Here is a 14,006-nt window from a genome sequence, read left to right as displayed (position 1 = left end):
ATTTGCAATGCATTGATTGTTTTTTTTGTAATGTTATTATAATTATTATTATTTTAATTTTTATTTATTTATATATTTATTTAATCATTTATGTTTATTTAATTTCATTTTTATTTATTTATTTATTTTTTAATCGTTATTATTATTCATTTATTTTTATTTTCTTCCGGTCTCACAGTCTGACATAAATGCACTGGCAGAGGTGAAAGACAGCAGCACTGCCTTCAAACATACCCCCATGCAGAGGAGCAGCAATGAAACTCTGAGAATTGGTCATAACTGCACGATCTCTCCCAGTCAATTAAAAACAACTGAATGCATTGCAATAAAACACTGAATATATGCCTTTTGTTTTATTATTATTATCATTAAATTATTACTTATTATAACTATTATTATTTTATTTCTATCATTATTTATTCTTCTTTACCTTTGCTATTTCTGTATTTTTTTTATTTATTTATTATAACTATTATTATTTTATTTCTATTATTATTATTATTATTATTATTATTATTATTATTATCATTGTTTTACTTCTATACCTTAATAGAAAGTATAGCATATTTCTTGTATCTTATATAGCATATTTCTTATATCTATTTAATTAATTAATTTATTTTAAAAATATATATTATAATTCATAAATTTATTTATTATTATTTATTTATTTATGTAGTTTAACTGACACTGAATTGCGTTGCTGCTAAGATAAACTTGCTTTTTATCTTTTATTTCTTTATTTGTTTAGAGAAAATGACATACATTTCAGCTCTCAGCATTCATATTCAGGCATTTTATTAAAAAAAAAAAAAGAGGATTTAAGACATTCAAGATCTTAAATTCAAATTATTGGATTTTATGATTAAAGGATTTTATACCTTGCAGATACCCTGAATCGAATCTCTGAATGTACACGACATCTGAACAGCTGAAAGATTGAGGTGCTCAAAGAAAGAGCCACCATAGATGAGAATGAGGTCTGATAACATGGCAGAGTAACAAATTCCTCACTGTATTGAGCATAAACTGCAAGCAGGTTTTAAAACGCCTAAAGCCTTATAGATTCTGCCATTGTAAAAGTTTTACAGACCTGGATCACTATTCTCAAGAACCTGCGGAATTTTATGAAATCCACAAAACTTTTGTCTGCAAATCCGAACCCACGCAACGCAATCTTTACCAATATAATGTCAAAGCCATTCAGAAGAAGAGCAAAGTTAATAAGCATATTAAATGATAAAGTAAAGTAAAGTGTCTGCTCGGATACGACAATAAATAAATAAATATATAAAAAATGCATTAAATAAGTAAAGAGTAATTATACACAGCAGAAGAGTGTTGGCTGAGGGGCTTAGACCTGCGTCCTTTGAATGACAGACCTGTGGCAGACTTTTAACTTAATCAGTTATGAAGGCAATTAAAGGCACAACGAGATTACCTGCAGGTATTATTCCCCAAAGAATCAAGAGCGACAGCAGGGAGCGGGGACCAAGAGCCAAGGCAGGGGCTGGGACTGCAGTTCCCAGAGACCTTAGCGGTGTCAGTGAGGAAGACCGGGGCAGGTGCAGCAGCCGCGGGAGAGCCCAGGTAGCTCACATGTCGACAAAGGAAGTCCATGGTATTTAACTAGGTATTTCTGACGATCAGAGACTCCCCCGAGAGATGAAGACAGAAGGACGCGTCGATGGAGGTGTCAGGATCCGGCAGCTCCGATCTCCGGTTCGGGAGAAACAGAGTGAGGAGCAGAGTGAGGAGCAGAGTGCGCGCTTAAGCTGGAGCTTTACCTTCCCTCTGAAGGGACCGCTGTTCGCTGTGCCTTCGGCACCCGGCGACGAGGCATCGGAGGTTTGTTGGATCAGCAGATGATCAAAACTGTTAACGGCTGAGGCTGACCAGGAACGTTAAGCTACGGCTTGCAGCTCTCCCAGGTTGAGGTGCATGGGCCACCCGGCAAGTCATTTGCTGGTAATGTAGAAGGACGATTCATTCATGGAGCAAACTTCGCCGACCGAGCCTGGGTTTGAGGAATAAAATCAACGTCCGCTCCTGAAAGTCGAGACTCACCCTTTGAATCAGAAACGGCGAGCGGCAAAGAAACATGCAGCATTACAAACGCAGGGCAGCCAAGGCATTGACAGGCAGAGAGGGATGGGAGACTCCCGGTTTAAATAGACCGCCCAATTGAGAGAGTGTGATTGCAAGATGGTTATGACGAGTGAGACACGTGGTATGTGCATAGCAGTGCTGCTCGAGTTGACTGCCTGAAATAGCTTGCGGGCTCGCCCCATTTAAACTATTTACAGCCTGGTTCAAAAAATGTCTCCTGTCCGTCACTAATTTGACTACCGGCTACCACTGTACGGGGGTGAATTTTTTTCTGACGCGGCCTTTCAGAGGATATTAAGATCGCAAGCTCCCCCAATAAGAGGCACAGCTGAGGGTCACGTGACGGCCGGCGCCCTATGGCTTCAGGCAAAGCCCTTGCCACTACCAATATGGCTGCTATAGCCAATGTGCTTCATTTTCCATTTCAGAAACAGATGGGTGATGTTGGCGAGACTACGGCCATGTTTTATACGGTCTGTGGTTAATGCACAAAACTGTATAGTTTAAGTATTGCATTTTTTAGATGTTACAAATATTGTAAGACAACAATGAAGAAAAAATAGATATGTAAAAAAGTATTCTTACTTTATATTGTTAACCAAAATTCACCACACAGAGGTGGGGACATAGAGGTTTAGCCTGCACTAAAATCACTGTAGTTGTTTTACAGTAGTTTACCTTGTGCACGAATCACTGTGTTCTGTGGTTGTGGCGAGGGTGTTTAATGTGTCACACAAGAGTTTCATACTGAACTTAAAAGAGGCTTAGTTATTCATTTAGTGATTCATTTTAATATTTTTAAACAGCAGTTCATGTCTCCAAATATTACGTTTTTGTGTTTCACACAGTGACGAGGATGCTGCACATCAAGGCGCTGCTGATCCTGGCCCTCCAGCAGCAGGTCCAAGCCCCTCCTGCTTCACATGTGCCTCCTCGTCCACCTCCCTCAGAGGAGGCAATATTTTGTCTTCTCTTTCCTACAAACATATCTCTGGTTTCATACATGTCTTTCACACACGGAACATAGTTACTTTATTCTGTAGGCTTCAGCTGTGCAGAAAACTTTAACATAAACGTAACAACTTTTAATTCATGTTGCAGGTCATTTGCTCTGTAGTACTGTGTAGGTGGCTCTTAACAGAGCCGTTTTGGGAGTGCTTTTATACTCGATGTAGTCCTGCCACGGGACCACTTCCTCGGCAGAGAAGTAGGCTGTGAAGGTCTCCTGAACCCTGATCGCTTCCCCAGCGGAGTTGTTCGCAGCCACTCTTCCCAGACCTGGCAGGGGCTCCACATCCACCACTGGGATGCAAGGATCCCAAAGGCGTTCTCCACCACCAACTGTACCCAGGACACATGGTAATTGTAAGCCCGCCGGTCTCTGGGAAGAGTGCATCCAGGAAGATGCCTCCTGAGGTTTTTCCTGCGTGGAAAGGCCTCATCCCTGACGAACACATGCGGCTGTGGTCAGCTTCTGGTAATAGCTGGTCAGCAGGCAGTTGGAGGGTGCCGTCATGGAGTGCACGACCAAAGGCTGAGTTAGCCAGGATGCCACCATCATCGGTCCTGCCGTAGCCCTCGACATCGTAACCCTGAAGCAGCGCCGGGTGTCCACAACAGCAAGGAGGACAATGGAGAACGTCCCCTTATAATTGTGGAGCATGGATCCTGAGTTCATTGGAGCTTTCAGGACAACATGCTTGCTTTCAATAGCACAGCAGAACAGAGGAAAATTCCACCGCTCCTGGAACCCCTCTGCAATAGATCGCCAATCCTCTGCTGTGGGCACAGCCATGTATTCCTCCACGAAGACATCCCAGATTGCAGAGGCCACATCTGACACGATGATGGAGACGGTGGAGGTCACAGAAACTGTTGAGAAAAAAAAAGTCCCCAGTGGCCAGGAAACTGCAAAACAGATGAAAACATGAAACTTAGCTAAACTGAAGTGAATGTTGGTGACTGCAGAATCTGCATTTAAGTGTACTTTTCTATTGATAGGGACAGGTGAAAGTATTCCTGTATTTATGCTAAATAGCAATTATAGTAATAATAACAATAATAATAATAATTATTATAATAAACTTAAATAATCAAATAGATCTAGGCCTATATTACATACTGTAGTTTCTCAAATATAACATGCATCCAGACAACTCAAATAGGGCTTTTCATCAAAGTTTTAAACCATGAAATTTGTTTTTTTTCTTCACAACAAATACCGATTCTCTCTAAACAGCTGCTGAAATGCCTTTTGCCTTACGCATGCACAATTGTACCATTTCTACCGGAGCATGCTGGGACATTGTGTGTCGACCAATCAGAGAGCAGCTAGTCCACAGCCCTTTGTTTACAAGATAGTGGCGCCCTCAGTTTGCCAGTATGTCGAAACAGTTGAGAATAAAACTATGATTACATAAATGGATTACACAATGTGCGTCTTGAAAGACGAATTGTGTGGTAATATATATATATATATATATATATATATATATATATATATATATATATATATATATATATATATGAGCACATTTCTATCATATTGTTAGTCAAGCAAGCAAAGCATTTAGCTAGGCACCTCCCCGTTGGTTGTGTCTGCCTGTTGCGGCAGGTCTTTCTTCATTATCATTTTCTTGTAATTTTTTGTTTCTATTCTTTGTCATCTTTGCATTTGGAGTGGGTCTTTACTATTTATGGTTCATTTGTTGGTCATGGACACCAAACCAGTCCCCAGTGAAATTTTTTTACTATTTTTGCTCCTGTGTTTGTCTGGAGATCCTAAATGTAGCCATGTTTACATGTGGAATCAGCCGTTTGCAGCCTGTAGCATGTCAATGCTAACTGGTACAAGGCCTGATGTTTTGCCACAAGGTGAGGAGAAGGAGGTGAGGATGACGTGCTGGCGCTCAGGTGTGAGCTAAGAAGTGACGACATCAACCTGTTATTCCATCCATTGTTATTGGGAACATAAGATATATCTCCAGTAAGTTGGACAAGCTAGCCATGCTAACCCAGCAACAGAAGGCATAGTAGCATCATGCTATTCACAGACATGGCTAACAGAGCCAATAAAAGACACCAAGCCACACTGGAAGAACTTCACTTGCTGTAAGCAGACTGGATAGAGGAGAGTGAGACAGAACAGTTTGCTGAAGAAGCTCAGTCCAAGACCCTTGGAGAGGTGGAGGCTGGCTGAATGGGGAATGATGGACAAGTCATCATCTATTTTCTTATGGGCGTTTTTGCACTTTCTATACACTTTCTTACTTTAGTTTTCTTGTTTGCTGCTGTGACTCCTGAATTTCCCCCTCAGGGATAATATTCTATTCTATTCTGTTCTATTCTATTCCATTCTATTCTATTCTATTCTATTCTATCCAGAAGCTATATATTCTTCAACTGCCATGTACCTGTAAATATGGACCAGCTTACATCTGGCCACTGTACCATACAGGCCTGATTAGTGGATGTGGATTGCTGCAGGTATGGCTGTCCTTCTGGAAGCCATGTTGGAGGATGACTCTGTGCTCTTCACTGATGTTCTGACCCATGAAGAGCACAGGGCACCAATAACAAATCTGTCAGTCCTGATGTTCCCTGGTAAAGGCCTGTCAGCCTGCGTGGTGTTGGGCTGTGAGCACAGGTGCCACTTGTGGACACCAGGTCTCTTATACCTACCTCATGGAGTCTGTTTCTCTTCATTTTGTCCTCTTACGGTCTCCTGGTATCTCCTTCATGCTCTTAACGTTGTGATTGGAGATGCAGCAAACCTTCAAGCCACAGGACTGATATGCCACCCTGGGCGAGGTGCACTAACAGAGTAACCTCTGTGGAGAGGCTCTTTGCCATGGAGAGAGAATGCACTTCATGTGCTGGTATCATTTGTGAGCTCTTCAAACTGCACAGTGTCTCTAAGCTTTGCTTCTTACCATCTTCTCAAGCTGTTAACTGGCATTTCTGAAACAGATGGGACAGCTCTTCCTCCAAACTGTAATTTTTGTTTTGTGATCTGACCTTTCACAATTGAAATACTTCTGCACTTACTGGGCTTTAATATCCTACTCACACATGTTGTATTTTGAAGGAATCTCCAGTAGTCTTTAAGCCATCAGCTGAGTATTATTTTGCTGTCTGTATCTGAGTATTTCCCTGAACTAAGCTCACGTAAGTCAACACTCAGGGGCCTTTCTATATGGTTAAGCTGAGATTTTGGAGATATTTGGGTATGTAAAGAGGTCAGCGTGTGCAATGTAAAGCAGCTGACTTGAAACTCCTTCAGCAGACACTTTTTAATTCCTAATGTAAACAAGGAAGGCAAAGGATGCAAATGGAATGCAAAAGGAAAGTGCATCTGATACCTTTTGATTGTACTTCTTCAACCAGAGCACAGCACTGCTGCTGTCACAGACATGCAGGAGGCAGAAGTTCAGGACTCGTCATTGATCTTCCTCCACGCAATCAGGTTCCAGGACACGTTGCTAAGTAAAACACAAAGTCCATTAACTGTTTGTCAAGAGACTTAACAATGTCATGTACAAAGCATGTTTGTCACTGATGTGGCAACTGTCCAGGAAAACATCAGAGTGAAAAATGCATTAGGTGTAAAAACAAACACTGGATAGTGTCAGGACATCCTGCTCATGTGCGCTGTCCAGACTTTTCTTCCCGCAGAAACCAAAGCGTTGGATGGACAGACACTTTACAAGCAGAAACCAGTTCCCTTATTCAGAACCTAGACCACAGACTCTACATACAGACTGGGAGACTGTAAATTAGATTAACTCTGATGGACTTTGGATGAAGGATTAAAGTTTCCTCAGTGTTGTTTTGTCCTCTTCTTGTACACAGTCTATGCTCGAATACTTGGCAGTATTAACTTGTTAGCAGAGTAAAAGCAGTGTAAACTAAAGCATCATACAAAGTGATCTGCACAGCAATCTGCATGTGCAACCAGTGCGTTGCCCACAGTAAACCAGGGAATGATAACAGGAGCTGGACTCAGGCTCTCAAACATTACCCACATGGTTAAGACATGTTTTAGCTGGGCCAGCTGGCACACACCATAAACTATATAAAGCATGGACGTAGTCTCTCTGACATCACCCGTCAATCAATCAATCAATCAATCAATCAATCAATCAATCAATCAATCAATCAATCAATCAATCAATCAGTCTCTATTTGTATAGTGCCAAATCATAACAAACGTTATCTCAAGATACTTTCCAAAAACATTAACAGGTCTAGACATGTTAATATTAATAAAGTTTTATGAAGAAAAACCCAACATCAAGAAAAGATAAGGAGTCTTATCTCATCTTAACCCACCATGAGTATAGGACTAGCATTTAGCAAGTTACAATGGCAAGAAAAAACTTCCCTTTAATGGGCAGAAACCTCAGACAGAACCAGGCTCATGTTAGACATCTGAGGAGACTGTTTTGGGGTAAGAGAGAGATGGAGGGGAGACAGAGTGGGAGAGAGAAGCATAGAGAGAAGCGATGGTGAAACCATGTGTCCATGGCAGCTGACCATTCCCGCCAACAGTCCAGAGCCGTGGCAGCTGGAGTCTGACAGGAGCACAGCAGCAGGCCGTCCACATCACCAATCCAGAGGAACCTACAAGACAAACTCAGAGCCTCACAGAGAGGTGTATGGTCAGTAACTATAACAAGACATTAAGACTGGAAGTCAGACTGGCAGGTAGAGAGAGGGAAACAGGAGCCCTGTGTGTCAGTTTTCTCCCAGCAGTCTAAACCTATAGCAGCATGACTAAGACCTGGTTGAGGCCTGATCCAGCTCTAACTGTAAGCTTTATCAAAAAGGAAAGTTTTACGTCTACTCTTAAAGGCTGAGATTGTGTCTACTCATTCCAAAGAAGAGGAGCCTGATAACTAAAGGCTCAACCTCCCATATTACTTTTAGAGACCCTTGGTACATCGAGCAGATCTGCATTCTGAGAACACAGTGACCTAGACAGATAATATGGAACAATTAACTCTTTAAGATAGGATGGCCCAATGCCTTTAAGCGCTTTGTAAGACAGCAAAGGAATTTTAAATTATTTTCTAGATTTTATAGGTAACCAGTGTAGAGACGCTAACACTGGAGAGATGTGCTCCTCCTCCTGGTCCAAGTCAGTACCTGAGCTGCAGTGTTCTGAACCAGCTGAAGAGTCCTAATAGACGTATTTGGACAGCCGGATAAAGAGAGTTGCAATAGTCCAGCCTAGAAGAAACGAAAGCATGGACTAGTTTCTCAGCATCGCTCTGAAACAAGATGTGTCTAATTCTCTTGATATTACCAAGATGAAAAAATGTCGTCCTTGAGAGTTAAAGGACAGGTACTGATCAAAAAGAGCTCCCAGGTTTGACAGTGGTGCTGGAAGCCAAGCTGATGTCGTCCAAGGCAGCAATGTTGTTCAAGAGAGCTTCTCAGAGATGTTTAGGTCCAAGAACAATGACTAAAGTCTTCTCTGAGTTCAGCAGTAAGAAGTTTCTGCTCATCCGGTACCTTACGTCTTTGAAGAATGCTTCAAGTTTAGACAAGTAGTTGATTTCTTTGGACTTCATTGAGAAGTAAAGCTGAGTATCATCTGCATAGCAGTGAGAGTTTATGCTGTGTTTCTTCAATATAGCGCCAAGAGTGTGGCGGTTTGGTTAACCAGCAGGTTTAAGGGACCTGATAGGAGGCAGAGGCAGAACAGGTTTGAGGGATTTTATTGTAAAAGTGAGAGAAGGAATCACCTGGCGCCAGCCCATCGCTCCAGCAGAGCTTAAGAGCTGGCGCTCCTAATCATCAACTCAATGCAGGTGTGCGAGAAGCAGCCGTGAGAAAAACCAGGACAACTGCCAAGGAAGGGGAGGGGAGGGAGAGAAGAGAAAGCGACCTCACTGCAACCAGGATCACCACAGTACCCCCCCACCCCACCCCCCCACCCTCAATGGATGCCTCCTGTCCATTGAGGGCGACAATGTACGCCAGCAAGAGGAGGAAGAGGAGCAAGAGGAGGAAGATGGCTGTTGAGAAGGTGACGAATCAAAGACGTTCGGATGCCGAGCTAAACTAGTGTAAACATTGGAGCTGCATTTTCACGATGGCGAGAGCTGAAGGACTTGAAAGGATTCAAGAGCAACGCCAATGTTGCTGAGTTTCTGCTGGACAGGTAATCATGTAATTTGACTTAGCTGTCTTAGCTGTTTGGAATGTTCGTTCGGATTCTCCTTGGTGAGTTTTAGCCTCAGATAGAGCTCAGTGAACAAGAACATTACCCTGACCACTAGACAATTGTTTGCAGTGAGGTACAGTAAAGTAATGTTGTATAAACTAAGTGATATACACAGTATCAGATTGTTGGTAGTCTGTGGGCAAAGTTTACAAAAGGGAGATAGAGCACATTCACACAGTGATCTTTTTCTCCCTCTGTAGAACCTGACCTAGAGTAGAACCTAGAAATCAGCTCCTCTGGTTTCAACCATACATGCTTCCTGTCCTCGTGATATTAGTCACGTTTTAGCCTGCCATTTGAGATCAAGGTTTGAGGAGATGACAGTAAATATTGCAGATATCATCAAATCACAATGGGGAACAAAGAAGAGAAGTACAAGTAAATGACATCAACTAGCTATTCACTAAGAAAATATGAGATCGCAATGAAGATATAATAATAATAATAATAATAATAATAATAATAATAATAATAATAATAACAATACACTTACGATATTTGTACAGTAGACATAACTGTAGGTATTAACCACACTTTAATGTGTGATAGCAACATAAAGTATTGTAGATAAACTGCTGTTTGCGGAGTGGTCATTAAATAAATTCAAAAAGTTTGTCTTTTTACTTCTTGTCTATTTTACAGAGATGCTGATTTCTCTCCAGCTGGAATAGTGGAGTTGGACAGCAGCAGTGCTCCAGAGGCAGCTGTTCAACAGCTGGATGAAAGGTTTTTAAAGTTTCTTGAAATACTGTGTTCAAATGTTTCTCAGGTTAAAAATATAAAACACTCTTTATTCTTGCTCTTCATTTGTGTCATGTTATACATCTTCTGTTTGTTTTTTCTTTGCAGTATGTCCTTGCTGGGGCTGGATGAAGAGGACATCAATGCACATGACTTCATTGATATCTGTAATTCATTATGAGTTTATGTGTAAACTAGAGGTAAGATGGGGCCTTAAAAATCCAGCCCGACCTGACCCAGGCCCGCAGTATTTAAGCCCGACCTGGCCCGAGCCCGATAAATTAACTTGATTTGCAGGCCCGAGCCCAAAACAAACCGAAAATTTTATATCGCAAGTTTTCTTAATGTAAAAATAATCAACATATTTTTATGCTCATTATAAATGCATTTACACTGTGAAATAACGCTGGAAAGGTTTGTTAAAGATATTTCTGTGTGTGATATTGTGCTCACATGGACGCGCCTCTCTGACAAGGAGAGGAACAGCAGCAGGAGCAGGTCTCTAGGCTTCATTAGATCACAAGGAAAGGCATCTGAGATACGCGGGGTAAAGCCTCCAGAGCGCAGCAGGTTCACTGTAGTCTTTGTTACAAAAAGGGGGAAACAAACAGACTTTAAAAATCCTCAGCTGGAGACTGCGCGCACAGATAAATCCTTTCATACATGTTTCTGGACCAGCTGCTGTTTGTAGAAGTCAGACCTGCTGAGGTAGGTGGTCCAGGGCGGTCATCTCGGTGTAAAGTGCGTATTGTGCGGGTTTTCAGTCTCGGGTCTCGTCCTCTTGAGCATCTGGCATTGAGCTCTGTGTAAAGCGCACGCGTGTCCTGACTCAATACATAATATATGAATATATAATTATTAAAAAAATTAGTGAGACAGCCCGACCCAACCTGACCCAAACCCAAGTTAATTATTGACATTTTGGGCCCAACCTGACCCGAATTTCAGGCGGCTCGGGTTTGGGCTCGGTCTTAAGATCTTACCTCTAGTGTGAACTGCAAAGATCATATATATATATATATATATATATATATATATATATATATATATATATATATATTTATTAGTGCTGGGCAAGTTAATGCGTTATTTTCGCGTAAACCCGTCAATCTATTAACGCTGTTAAATATTTTATCGCACATTAGTGCATGTTGCTCACATGCTTTTATTTTATAAATGTCTGTCGCTGACTGGAAGTGAAATTGGCGGAAAACACGATGAGTAACCAAAACAAGCATGGAGAAGAGGGGCATGTCGGCTATATTTTTTCATCCATTGCCAGTGTTATCATAAAGTCAGCTCGTCCACTGTCTTCGGACTACGACTTCGAGTTTGACTTTGTCCTTACCGGTTTGAGCCTGAGTACACGGACGAGGAGCTCCATGAAAGAAGGATGCAGAGGGGGAGAGACAAAGAACTGGCTCTAGAACAACAAACAAGAGCACGTCCACGACTCAATGCAAACTGGTGGTGCGCTTGTGGACAGTGTTCGCCTATGGCAACAGAAGAGGAGTGTGTTTGTGATAATGATGGATAGGGATGGATGAAAAAATATAGCCGAAACGAGCGATTTTGCAGAGATTATGTCCCGCACTGAAGCTCCCTTGCCGTGGCTCCCGCTAAGTGCGGCTTAAATCAGCTGGATCTAAATAACTTCTGAAGGACTCCGAGCTGCACGATGTCTGAGTGAGGATATGAGCATGCACACACCTATAAACAAGGTCCAGGTGTCAAAAAAACGGAGTTGCTCTTTAAAGGCGCTCGCTGCTTAGTGTATCAGTCCGCACGCGGCTTACGAGATATAAACAAACGCAGGTAGTCTGCCAGGACGAAGAGACACGATGAGAACTAGAGCCTTATTTAGCTGTGTTTTTGTGTGAAAGCAACGCACTGAAAATTCTCTAAATAAAGCGTGAATGCAGACCCATATCAGAGTTTTTTGGTGGGAGTCCATTTATTTGTGTTTTTGGTCAAGTAAAATAAGGCCCCGTCTGAGTGCAGAGAAAACCGTCAGAGGAGCAGGGAGGGGGTGTTGGGACAAGGTGAAGGTGAAGTGACTCAGGAAGAGTGACCAGCGAGCCTGACGGGGGTTCAGTCTCCTGGCTGAACAGAGGTAGGCGAGGTTCTTATGATCCGTCCAAATCATGAAGGGCACCGCAGCGCCCTCCAGCCAGTGTCTCCGTTCCTGCAGAGCTCACACGACAGCTAACAACTCTCTGTTTCCAATGTCGTAGTTCCAACTGTCGTAGAGAGGTGGCGTGTAAAGAAAGCACAGAAGTGAATCCTCTGGGTCTGAGGGTCACGTTGGGACAACACAGCACCACCTCCGACGACAGAAGCGTCCACCTCAGCTATGAACTGGAGTTGGGGCACTAGTAAAAAGGGCCTTGAGGTGAGAAAAGGCCACCAAAGCCTCAGGGGTCCACACGAAGGGGGTTGTTGTGGAAGTGAGATGGGCGAGGGGATTAGCCACCCTGCTGCAGTCACGGATAAACCTCAGGTAGAAGTTGGCGAAGCCCAGAAACCCCTGCAACTCCTTCCTGGTGGTAGGGACGGGCCAGTCCTGGACAGCCTGGATCTTGGCAGGGCCTGCCTTCAACTCCCCCTTGGTGATGACGTAACCCAGAAAGTGAGTAGAGGAAACGTGGAACTCACATTTCTCGGGTTTCACAAAGAGGCAGTTCTCGAGGAGACATTGGAGGACCTGGCAGACGTGGCCCTTGTGCCCAGATAGGGTAGGAGAAAATCAGGATGCCATCCAGACATACAAACACTAACCGGTGCAGCATATCTCGGAGGAGGTCAGTCATGAGGGTCTGGAAGATGGCTGGGGCATCAGTGAGTCCAAACGGCATGACCTAGTACTCGAAGTTACCCAGGGGGGTGTTAAATGCCGTCTTCCATTCATCAACCTCCCGGTTCTAGATGAGGTGGTAGGCGCTTCTCAGGTCCACCTTGGAAAAAACCTGAGCCTCACACAGGCTCGAAGGAGGCGTTAATCAAGAGTAACGAGATCTTTTCCTTAATGGTGATAACATTTAAACCTCTATATCTATCTCCTACAAGAAGGAGAGAGGAGTCCTATTTCTTAACGAAGAAAAACCTGGCACCTACAGGTGAAGAGGAGTGATGGATAAACCCTGTGGCCAAGGCATCCTTGATGTACGCCTCCATGGCGTCTTTTTCAGGGCATGAAAGATTATAGAGGCGACTGGTAGGCAGAGGAGCACTCGGGAGCAGATTTATGGCACAGTCGTAAGATCGGTGGGGGCTCATGAATGTACCCTCTATCAGTGGTGAGCCGGACCGTTTAAAGACTGGGACAGGAGGCGATGTAATGTCCAGGCTCCCCACAGTAGATGCAGGCCGGCGGGACATGCGCCGCTGGCGCTCTTGGGGACTGAGGTGAGCCCTGCCCAGCTGCATGGGCTCCTTCTGCTGCTCAGAGGGGTGTAAGAGTGAAGGAGGTGGTGGCTGAGCTCTAGGAACTAGTGCTCTGCCTGCCCGCTCCCTAGCTCTCTCCCAGGGTCTGTTATCTATCTTTATAGATAAAGCAATCAACTCCTCCAACAAGGCTGACTTGTCCCTGGTGGCTAACTCATCCTTTTACCTCTCTATTAGCCCCTTTAAAAAGATCCCCATAAGTGCGGACTCATCCCACCCACGCTCATTAGCCAAGATCCTAAATTCAATGGAATAATTTGCTACTGACTGGGTGCCCTGAGTCAACACTAAGAGGCGCTGAGTCGCCTCTCTGCTCTTGACAGGGTGGTCAAAACCCTCTTCAAAGCAAACAAAATCTCCTCAAAGGAGGACAACACAGGAAATGCACTATCCCATAAAGCGGTGGCCCACTTAGCGGCATGCCCGCGCAACAAATCAATCATAAGGCAACTTTTGCCTTATCTGTGGGATAACTAGAGGG

General features: G+C 43.3%; 1 pseudogene; it reads right to left on the bottom strand.

The window, feature by feature from the left end:
• Window positions 1-7,913: 7,913 nt before the first annotated feature.
• LOC141805138 (uncharacterized) lies at window positions 7,914-8,771 on the bottom strand (annotated as a pseudogene).
• Window positions 8,772-14,006: the final 5,235 nt, after the last annotated feature.

The sequence above is a fragment of the Halichoeres trimaculatus genome, unplaced genomic scaffold, assembly GCF_033239565.1.
Source record: "Halichoeres trimaculatus isolate MK-OKI-2021-1 unplaced genomic scaffold, fHalTri1.1 fHalTri1_scaffold_1, whole genome shotgun sequence".
NCBI classification, from domain to species: Eukaryota; Metazoa; Chordata; class Actinopteri; order Labriformes; family Labridae; genus Halichoeres; species Halichoeres trimaculatus.
This window is presented reverse-complemented; position numbering and strand designations above follow the sequence as displayed.